Source organism: Mus musculus, chromosome 4, assembly GCF_000001635.26.
Source record: "Mus musculus strain C57BL/6J chromosome 4, GRCm38.p6 C57BL/6J".
Classification (NCBI taxonomy): domain Eukaryota; kingdom Metazoa; phylum Chordata; class Mammalia; order Rodentia; family Muridae; genus Mus; species Mus musculus.
The window spans coordinates 35315371-35323826 of NC_000070.6; the positions used below are offsets into that span (position 1 = coordinate 35315371).

The following is an 8456-nucleotide window of genomic DNA, read 5'->3' on the forward strand; positions in this document are numbered from 1 at the left end:
CAGATTACAAGGCCCCTGAGCTGGAGTCACACTGGCCTGCTGGCTTTTTACAGAACCTCACCTAGCCTTGTCACTAGCTCAGTGTTAAAGCAAATAATGCTAGCATCCGTTGTCAGGCCTTTGCACTGAAGTCTGAGGAAACGGGAGCACAGCAAACATGCTGAGCATAAAATCAGGCAGTGCTGTAATTATTAGGTCAGAGGCAGGTAAGTGCAATTATTTCTTTACTGAACAAAGACAGGTTGGGGAGTAGCTGGCTCTGCAATAAAGGACCAAGGTTCACAGGGCTGGGATGTTCAATCTATAAGCCCTCCTGCTTTCAACACCCACATATTACCTCCTATGTGTTTCCCCCTCTATGCCATTCTTTCTCTTTGTTTTTTTTTTCTTTAAAGCAGTATTAAATTGGTTACAATTCCTCCCTTCACATACTTCTTTCTATGCTCACATGCAAGGACAGTAAATTAAGCATATCTAAGAATTTAATGTTCAAAATCACCTTGGATAATTGGCTTAACGGGTTGAGGCATGCTTTTTCCTACATCTTAGTCTTAATGCTATTTCTCCTCAGAGGGTACGTCTGTCAATAATTGATGGTGCTTTCTTGGGTAAATGAGCTGTTTCTTGGGACATTATAAATCATATTTGGAATCAAGTTTGTTTTCAAGCTGCTTAAAAAGTCCTGATGCTGTGCTAACTGAATAGAAAATGCTAAATGTCTGGGGGAGTCATACAAGCTCTCAAGTGTTAACGGCATGAGCTGGACTTAAGGAAACAAATGGAATTTATACCCTCTGAGCAAATGGGAACACGTTTGGTTTGTCACAGAAGCATGTAGCTTTAGGAAGGGTCTTTCTAGAAGGAAGTATTGTGTTTTCTGCTACATGCTGGGCACCATGGTCCATGGCTGTCATGAGGCTTCTGGAACACAATAGACTCACCTGGCAGACACTACTGACACTCGTCCATAGATAAGGAAACTGGGGCTTGGAGAAAGTGATTACTTCTTCAGTGCATGAAGTCGGCGACTTAAAGGCTTGAAGTAAGCATGTGTTGGGTTATGAAGTTGTGGACGTTCCATTGTACATAAAACCAGACGCCTCTATGAGCAGTCTTAATCTGAGTTTGGCGGTGCTCTGCCAATGGTATTTTACCAATGAAGCATTTCTAGGTCTCTCTTTTGTGTTCTATCAGTATGGCTCTACTATTGTCTGCTTTGTAGAGAGGGCTTTAGTGTGGAGTTTTAATAGAAGGTTCCGCTGCTAAGAGAAATCTGAAAACCACAGCTGTGTGAGAATAAGATCTATCTTATAAAATAGGGATATTAGCATATGCAAGAGCACAACTGATATGTACAACAAAGTGATGGGCTGGGGAGGGGGTAGTGTTCTGCTTTTGCTGCTCCCAAAGACATAGTGAAAGAAGATTCTAAAATGATATCACTTGAACTGAGATTCAGCATCGTAAGCTTTCAGTTTGCTCAGTCATTAGCTCATACGATGCTATCACTTCCTTTCCCTCAGTGTCTACATCTGTAGTCTGATCTCTCTCTCTCCCACCAGACACTTGCTGTGACGATCCAAAAGTGAGAAAGTTAGTCTGAGAAACAAAATCTTGCTAAATTATAAAGTACTGCTATCCTTGTGTTTTCTAGTTTTTAACGAAGTTGGAAAATCATCTGTAATTGATCTGAACATAGCAGTTATGACTTCAAAGGCAAAGAGTTTAGGCTGTTTTAACATGGTGCAGATGGGACTGTAAAAGGCATAAAACCATTTTTAAAGGCTCATTCAGAGCAATTACTTTAGAGATAATGGTTTATTAAGTTCATAGTATCTGCCCTTGAGTTTTAATTCTGCTGCTCATTTTTAAACTTCCAAGTGAAAGATGTAATATAAATCACTTTGCTCAGTCCGCCCCTCCCTCTTAATGGTCAGGGCAAATATATGCTGAGTTTAAAAGGGTGGAAGAGCTGACATGAGACCATTGTTTCTCAGCTCATGCTAAGTGAAATGGATCCTGAATATCTCTCCCTGCCATGCTTCTTTCCTTTTCTTTATGCTGATTTTCCTCTACTTTTCCTTCTAAAACTGGATATTAAACATCGTGTGCACATATGAAGAAAATATCCCACCAGCCTCAAAGATTCTCAGTTTGGCGTCTAAATCAGTGTGCGTTTCAGCATGTTGGAGGTCAGCCTTCCCCTTACTTACAGCACTGTGAACACTGCGGATGCTAAAGTGAAGAGGTCAGCTCAGGAACTTTGGAAAATTCCCCCAGACCCCTCCCCTCCTGGAAGAGAAAGGTCATAGAGGACATAGGTACCCATCCCCTCCAGACATTCCTCAGACCTGGGGGGTGGGGGCTGACCGCTGACCACCTGCAGATAAGGGAAGCCCAAAGCATGTAGACACATTTCTCAGGGCTGACAGACCTTTGGCCTTGGCAGACTAGGAAAACCCTTGCTTTCCCTAAGGACCAGTCAGTTTAAAAGTCACACTGTTCTGCCAATCACATTGTGCCTAGTGACTGTTGCTCTATTCTACCCCTGAAAGCTGTATAAAAACTGGTTGAAAGGGCTGCCTGAGGTTGCCGCCTCTCCTTTGGGTGCTGGATGACCCCAACATGCTAGAACAATAAATTCCTCTTGCTTTTGCATTGATCCCTGGCTCCTCGTTGATCATGGGGGGAGGGGGGAGTTTCCCTGGTAAGCTAAGGTTCATCAGAGATGTCCCTCCCTTTCTTTATTCATCTCACACACACTTTTCATCTACAGATACCCTCTTCCTTGATTTCTCTTCTTCTCCTTTTATTATTTCTACATTTTTCAATGCTTTCTCTATTTCTGCTCACCCGGTTCTTCTTGTTCCTGTCTCCTTAAAGAAATCCAGGAACTGCAGATGAAAGAGTTAAATTAGTTTGAGGAAATTTGGGGAAATGTAAAGGGAAAGGTGAGATGAGAAATTGAGAACCAATCGTGCACTTTATTAATGCTCACCCAATTCTCCTTGTGGAACCCTCTTCTGATTGTCCACGATACTTTCAAATTTGATTTTCAATTATTTCTGGCCTGAGATAAGAGGCAAATGGTTTCTTAGTAGTGCCACTTGTGGCACGCTCTTCACTAAGAAAAGATTGCAATGGATAGTGCTTGTCTGGACTGTGCAATTAATGCCACTTGGCACAACGAGATCTATTTCTTAAAAGTTTTGTTTTTGGAGGGATTCTGTCTCCTAGTCTCTACAGGACAATAGCTTCAAGCAAGACTCTGCGCTGCAGCAGAGGCCATAGCTACAGAACACTGAAGTGTAAAGATTTGTTTACCTAGAATTATAATGAGAATTAAATTATAGAGAAAGACTGAAATGAAAATTGCAGGTGGTAATTTTGTCAACCTACTCTTTTTCCAGCCAGCTACCTAATCATGTCCACTTTTCTCTGTGGGGCTGTTTTTCCTTCTTGAATCCAAGTAGTGGGCCCACACCATCATGGCAGGTCCAGATCAGCAGGAATGCATCAAAGGGAGTTACCTGCTGGCAGTCAACAGAGGTAGACAAAGTGCATAGTCTCTGGAGCCAGACTGCACTAGTTAAAATTTGTGTTATGCACTTAATTTCTATGTGAGCCTGGGCAGGTGTTCATTCTCTACTTTCTCTCTCTCTCTCTCTCTCTCTCTCTCTCTCTCTCTCTCTCTCTCTTTCTCTCTTTTTGAAAAACAGGACAAATACTGTTACTTTTGTTCAAGGATTTTGTGAGGAGTCAAAGAGGTGATGTCTAGCTTTGTCTTACTCACTTTGAAAAGGAAAAGTAGCTGAAAGAAGACTAGAATTATTGTTTCACTCCCTGACTGAATCTTCCAGGTATGTCCTATCAGTAAATTAGGATGCTGAGCGATAATTTTTTTTTTCTTGGCTCATCAGCAGTGAAACAATCCTGTCTTGGTGGTCTTACCTTCTATCTATGGGGTAAACAATGGCATCAGCAGTAGGCTGTATGTTTTGGGAGTGTCTTATATAACCCTGGTCAACAACTCAAAAGAAGGCTCCTCATATTGGTACTGCCGTTATTATTAGGTGTTCTTTGGCTCTTGGAGGGAGTGTTATTTCCCTAATGAGAAAAGTTCATTATGTATGTATGTATGTATGTATGTATGTATGTATACGTGCATGTATGTATTATGTGCATTATAGGTTTTTGAGCTAAATAGTAATTGTGTGATTCCTTATGGCCCTTTCAGTCTTTCATATTGTTATCCTTCCATCCTCCTATATTTATCTTCCTCCTCTTTCCCTAAGGAGCCTTCTTTCCTTTATTTTTTTTCATATCAGATCATGTGTATCCTGCTATTTTCCCTTTATTCCCTTCCCATTTTTATTCTGTATTTACCTTGCTCTCTCTCCCATCTCCTCCCTAGTAGTCTCCTCCTTTTCCATTTCCCCTTCTAAGTCTAGGTATGAAAACGAGCAGCAGAGCCACAGTCGGATCCTCTGAGGGTTTTAGGCGTGTTTAGAACAAGCCTCAAGTTCTAAATCACAAAACTAATTCCTAAAGCCTCACAGGATCATCATGAACTTTCTGAAATCAAGCGCAAAGAATGAAGAAATATTTTCTAAGGTGCTTAATTTTTTACCGTACTCTCAAAGAGGTTTAAAATCATGCTGGCTCATGCTTTCAATATTATCACTTGCTCTGTCTCTTTCTCTCTGTATGTCTGTCTGTCTCTGTCTCTCTGCCTCTCTTCTGTTTTAGATGGACTTTTGTGAGTTGGATGCCTGCTTGCTCTGCATAGAGAGACCAAGTTTCAAATAAATAAATAAATAAATAAATAAATAAATAAATAAATAAATAAGAAAGTAAGTAAGTAAGTAAATAAATAAATAAATTCCTTCTAAAAGACAAAACAAACCAACCAACCAACCCAACAGCAATTAGAAAGTGTATTGACACTGAGCTTAGAGCCAGTCACAGGTTCATATTCCCATATAAGTGTTCTTAAATTTCAACCATAGAGTTGTGTAATTCATTCTCTAAACATACATTTAATAATACACTTATCCCAGATAAATTCCTTTTACCAATTTCACATCTTTCAAGACTGCTTATTTTTTCTAACCTTTAAAAACTATTTAAAACCACTTCCTTTAATATACAGGAAACACATGAAACACACAAATCAGGAAAGTTCAATAATGCCCAAGTACCAGAGTTGGTGGCCTGGGAGAAATCAAAGAAATCATGACTTTCCTCAGTATCCTTGACACCAAGTATCTATCACCAGGCTCTGGATGAATCCAGTGTAGTCCTAACTGTCCATCAAAGCCACGATTTTCCTTGTCACCATCCTGGCCGTGTTCCATGTTCCACTCCTAGTTTTGGGGGAGCTCCCAGTTCTAAGATGGTTCTTTCCTTTAGCTCTCTAACATTTCACTTAGAGCAGAGGCTACTTACCCTGTCATATTGTCAAGGCCCTAGGGAAGCTAAGCTGTCATCCTGCAGGGGCCTATTGGGATCTTCCTAGCACCTTACAGTTTGTTTTCTGTTTATTGTGCTTGGAAGCTGAAGATTGGGATGTCTTGGGGTGGCTCCAGGACTTGAATTTTCAGGCCACTAGAGTTACTACAGACTGCTTTGCTTCCTCCTTGGTACATACCTGTTTAATGGGGGTGGAGGGGGGCTCAGTATAGTTCCAAGGTACCAAAGGATAAGGAAGTACCCATTTGCAAATTCCTGGAGCAGAGCAAGCTCTGGGGAAAAGTAAACCTGGTAAGATGCATTTTAATTCTCCAGTCAGCTCTTTCATCAGTGGTTGTCTGCAAACTTTCTCTTTCTGGGTGTCAGTGTAATGCAAAGGGTAGGAGAGCTAGGACCAGAGCCTCATGCTTGTTCGGAACCATTCAGCTGTTCTGCTGGTAGAGCTTGCCAGTGGAGGGCTCTCCACCTGAATTGGAGTTGGCTGGATGCCTGTGCTAGGCAAATGAGGGTCTGCAATGAGCTAGATGTGTGTTGTGTGGCCGAGGCAGAGCTGGAGTGAATGGACACTTTCCACTGGTGGTGGGGGCGAGGTCCAGTGCTCTCCAACTCTGCCTCTGGGAGCGCGTGATGCTCAAGGGACAATTAACTCTAAGATTGCTTCTTTTCCATTGCTCCTCAGTCATTTACTGGTTTGCTATTTCTTGCAAATAACGTGATTAACATTCTCTCTTGAACTTGTTTCTAAATTATCACCCAAAGCAAGGATTAGCCCAGTGAAGCTCACGGTGGTTTTGAACTCTGTCATTTTTGTGTGTCTCCTCAGATTCAAAGTCCTGTTTGGACTGGATAAAAGCAATGCTCCACGGGTTAGTCATAGTCAGTGTGCTGCTTTCAATCCGGCAGCCTCCGAGGCATCTCTGGTCATTTCTGGGACACCATGTCCCAAGTGTTACCCACGAGGCTTGGGCTCACAGAAAGGCATTTGCTTTCAGTGTTTCACAGTGCGTTCAGGTGTTTTATATCCCACCAAAGGCCCTAATTCTCAGAGGTTTCTTTCCGTAACTCTTTCGAAGCGTTCCACCTCCCAGCTAAAGCCGACTGTTTCCTGAGGCATCAGGCCTCAGATATCAAATCTACTCCTCATTTCCCTCTTCTTCAGGTCATTTCACTAGCAGATAACCCTGGCATTAAATATAGAATAGATTCAAGCCTGTCTCTTTATTTGTTTGTTTGTTTGTTTGTTTGTTTGTTTGAGACAGGGTTTTTCTGTATAGCCCTAGCTGTCCTGGAACTCACTTTGTAGACCAGGCTGGCCTCGAACTCAGAAATCCACCTGCCTCTGCCTCCCGAGTGCTGGGATTAAAGGCATGTGCTACCACGCCCGGCTCTGTCTCTTTATTTTTAAGCATTTAAACATTGCTAGTTAGGCTTCATCTGGCAATGCGATGAGTCTCTTCAGATGGACAGTGGTAGTGCACACCTTTAATTCCAGCACCTGGTCTACAGAGAGAGTTCCAGGATAGCCAAGGCTACATTGAGAAATTGAGTTTTAAAAAACAAAACACAAATCCAAAACACACAACACAAAAACAAACAAAATAGAACAGAATGTCTTCAGGGTCCTAGAAACCTATACTGGCCAGTCTAAGCTGCCCTCCTTTGTGTAGTGCTCCAGAAACTAAACATGTAGAAATGTACCCTAACAGAACAACTGTGTCTCTAAATTGCAAACTCTTATCTCTGCTTTCTGTTCATTGGCTTGTTTGATATTACTTAGTCACTCCCCAGCACCTCAGCCCTCTTTCAGTCAATAGTTATCTAAAACACACACACACACACACACACACCCTTCTTTAAAAATATTTATTTTTAAATTTTTTAAGTTTAAATTTTATGTGTTACATGTATGGTTATTTTGCCTGTATATATGTCTGTGAATCACTTTTTATGGCTGGTGCCCTAAAGGCCAGAAGAAGGTGCTGAGTTCCCTAAAACTAGAGTTACAGATGGTTATGAGCCTCTGTGGGGGGTGCTAGGCATCAAACCCTGGTCCTCTGAAGAAGAAGTAAGTGCTCTTACAGCTGAGTCATCTCTTCGGCTTAAAAAAAAATCTAAGTCAGTGGTAGATCATTTGCTTAGTATGTAAAAAGACCCTCCCTGGTTTTTACCTCCTTCATCAAAAAGAGGAAGTGTAGAAGGAAAAGTTGAACCCCTTCATGATCTGCACTGCCATCAGCATTAGCTATAAAGCAGGCTCGAGTCCAGTCTAGGCTACATGGGACTCTGTCACAAGCAACCAACAAGCAAAATGACTCTTATTTCCAATTCCTGAAGAAGAACTCTCAACAGCTTTTGCTTTCTCTACAAGTATTTTTTCTGTGGTAATAATTTGTATCTATGTATTATTTTTAATCTTTCATATCTCATACCAACATTTCATGATCTCTGAATTTGATTGTATATTCATAATGTAAAGTTTTGTTTTAATTTCCCTCCAAACCCCACTTACCGAAGGCTGCTTGGTTCATTTAACCAAAACCAGCGACTCCACCTATTTTGAGGACATTTTAAGTCGTTTTTCCAGTTCCATAAGAAACATTTCTTTTTTGTCATTACTTAAAAAAATATGTGAGCTTGGCTCATGCTTCCCTTTAACTTTTAATAGCTGTCAGTGTCAACCCTGCTTCCCACGCTGGGGGTACTGAGGTGGCTCCATAGCAACCGCCAATTTGCTCATCCCTTTCTGTGCTGGATGACACTTGGCACCTTGGCCTTCATGCTACAGAATGATAGGGGAGATGTTTTAAATGCTACCGTTTCTCTGTCTGTTTTTAAAAAAAGTTGTCATTGTTGTGTGAAACAAAGGAAGGAGGCAGGGGTTCAGTTTCAGTTTTTACTAGTTCTCTCCATTCACTGAACTCTGCCATCCCTACCAGCCCCCCACGTTCGGTGGCCATGCCTTCTAGAACCACACAGCTGGGATG

At 41.6% G+C, this 8456-nt stretch overlaps 1 pseudogene; it reads right to left on the reverse strand.

The window, feature by feature from the left end:
* Gm18607 (predicted gene, 18607) lies at nt 5316–6029 on the reverse strand (annotated as a pseudogene).